The following is a 2,571-nucleotide window of genomic DNA, read 5'->3' as shown; positions in this document are numbered from 1 at the left end:
CGAAGCAGATTGTCTTTCCTTGTCTTTGTATAGACTATTCTCCTGATTTATTCATTTCAGTCTGCATCATTTCATATAGGTCTTACTAGTTTTCTCTGAAACCATCCTCTTCATTTCTTATACAACAATAGAACTTCATCACAGTTATATGCCATAACTTGCTTATCAATCCCCTAATTTATGGGTAAATCCTCAGATTCCCAATCTTTGCTACCTCAAAAAGACCCATAAATGTCTTTGTATATTCTTGCTTAGAGTTTGTTTTACTTAAGACCAATCCCTTCCTTATCAACTCTCTCTCTAATACCTCTTCTCCCTTCTCTCCCTTGCCCCATTTCACCATTTAGACAAAAGTGTTTCTGTATTCAATTACGTGTATATGTATGTGTGTTCTAGACTTTTATTTGCATACCATGATTATCTGAGATGATATTCTCTATCATCTTTTCCCTTCCCCTCTCAGTGAATCCTTCTTCCTCTTTCATTCCATTCTTCTTTTAAGATCATCAAAACATCATCAAAACATTCCTAGACCTTCTGTCTAATTAGACTCCCTCTCTTACCCTGACGTTAAAAGGATCCAGAGGGGAAACATATCTTCTTCTCATATTTAAATATAAGCAATTTATGTCTGTTTAGTCCATACTATTATTCAAAAATATGAAATACTTCACAGATTTTCATGTCATTTTTGTTCAGGGATCATGCTTATCTTAACTGTGTTATTCCAATTTCTATGTGTTTTAAATTAATTTGAATACTACTGAAGAAAGTACCCTCCCAATACATATTTCAGAATTTTGTGGATCCTCTTCTATGTAAAATTATTGATCATTATAATTTGTAATGGGCCCAAGTCACTGAGAGCTAACTTTTCTTTATTTTTCCAGTAAATCATATCAGTTTCTTCAAAAGGAGAAAGATATAAAAACAGAAACTGATAATATAATAGCACTGTCTTTTATATTTTGTATTGGTTACCCATTATATTAAATAGGAATAGCATGACTGAAAAAACTACATATAGGATAAATGTTGTGCTTCTACTATAATGACTTGTATGGGTTCCCATTGCTAACAAATGTTAGAGGTGAGATTCAGACTGATATATCTAACCCATTAATGGTTTGATGTCAGCTTGGCAATAAGTCTCTAGTGGCAGGCCCCAGGAATCTATTCTGTTCCTATGCTGTTTACCTTTTTTCTTTTTCTGTATTAGCTTGAATGAAGATATAGATTGACAGGTGGTCCAAAGCTAGAAGACATAGCTAACACAATTCATTACAGAGTTAACACTTAGGCCTGATGTAAGAAAGATCTTCCCAAAATTTAGAGTTTTTTCAAAGATACCTAGAACACTTAGAATTTGAGTGACTTGCTTAGGGTCACACAGCCAGTGTCAGATATGGGACTTGAGCCTATGTCTTCCTGGTTTCCAGACCAGCTCTTTGGTATTCATAATAGCCTCCAAAATGTCATTATTGGAATTAATGCACCTCCTAAATATTGGAGGAAGCATGATCCCCACATCCCTGTTTCTGTCTCTGTCTCTCTGTCTCTGTGTGTGTGTGTCTGTGTGTATGTGTGTGTGTGTCTGTCTGTCTCTGTTTTTCTCCTGTTAGCAGAGATCATGGGTTGTAGCTAGCTTCAGGGGAATCAGACTATGGTAACACATTGATTGCATCACCTATAATGAAAATAAAGTATGAAGTTAAAATGCTTGACTTCCCAAAAGTTATTTTTGGTTTTTTTTTCTCCCAGTACATTCCTTTGGCCAGTGGAGAACTTCATTCTTGAGAGAATTCCTTTAAACAGAATACGTCCCTGTCTTTAAGCACAAGTAGCAAAAGCTGGTGCCATTGGAGTCAATTCATGGCTTTTCATGGCCACATCTTAGGTTCAAGGGCAGAAAGATGGAAGCAGGCTGGCTACATCTGAAAAGTATCCTGGAGTAATGGAAAATAGCATTAACCTGACATATACAAAACCCACACTCTAATAAATAGTAATACATGGTCTTTAATATCAGGTAGCCAACTTTCTGATCTTAGTTTACATCTTTTTCTGAACACAATTATTAATTTAGAGATACTTCATACATTAGAAAACCCAGTCTTACCAACCTGACATCATAGACCTTATGTTCAAGTCAGAAATTTTTGGCAAAAGAAAGTCCTAGGTTTGGGTTTTTGGATTTCTCCCAAGCCCACCAGCCACAGAGGATTTATCAAATCCCTTTTTCCGTGTCCAGCTAAACTTTATAAGAATAACTCACATTTATAGAGCATTTTCAGGTTTACAGAACTTTATTTTCTGAAGCAATTTTGTGAGGTTGGTCACACAAATATTGCCCTCCAGAAAAAGAAACTAAGTCACTGAGGTGTAGCATAAAAACAGGGATCTGGAGTTATGTAAATTAGGTTTGAATCTTGAGCACTGATGCTTAATTGTTGTATGTTTTCACTCTAGTCATTAAACTCTTTTTGACCTTGATGTTTTCATTTCTAAAATGAGGTTGAAAATAATAATGCATCAGTTACATACTTGACAGGATTGTTCTGAAGAAAATGA

The 2,571-nt window shown here is 35.3% G+C and overlaps 1 non-coding gene across 1 annotated transcript; it reads right to left on the bottom strand.

Moving 5' to 3' along the window:
- Positions 1-654: 654 nt before the first annotated feature.
- On the bottom strand, positions 655-758 carry LOC140530563 (U6 spliceosomal RNA). The gene has a single exon (XR_011975998.1). It is a non-coding gene; the product is annotated as a U6 spliceosomal RNA (small nuclear RNA).
- Positions 759-2,571: the final 1,813 nt, after the last annotated feature.

The sequence above is a fragment of the Notamacropus eugenii genome, chromosome 2, assembly GCF_028372415.1.
Source record: "Notamacropus eugenii isolate mMacEug1 chromosome 2, mMacEug1.pri_v2, whole genome shotgun sequence".
Classification (NCBI taxonomy): domain Eukaryota; kingdom Metazoa; phylum Chordata; class Mammalia; order Diprotodontia; family Macropodidae; genus Notamacropus; species Notamacropus eugenii.
This window is presented reverse-complemented; position numbering and strand designations above follow the sequence as displayed.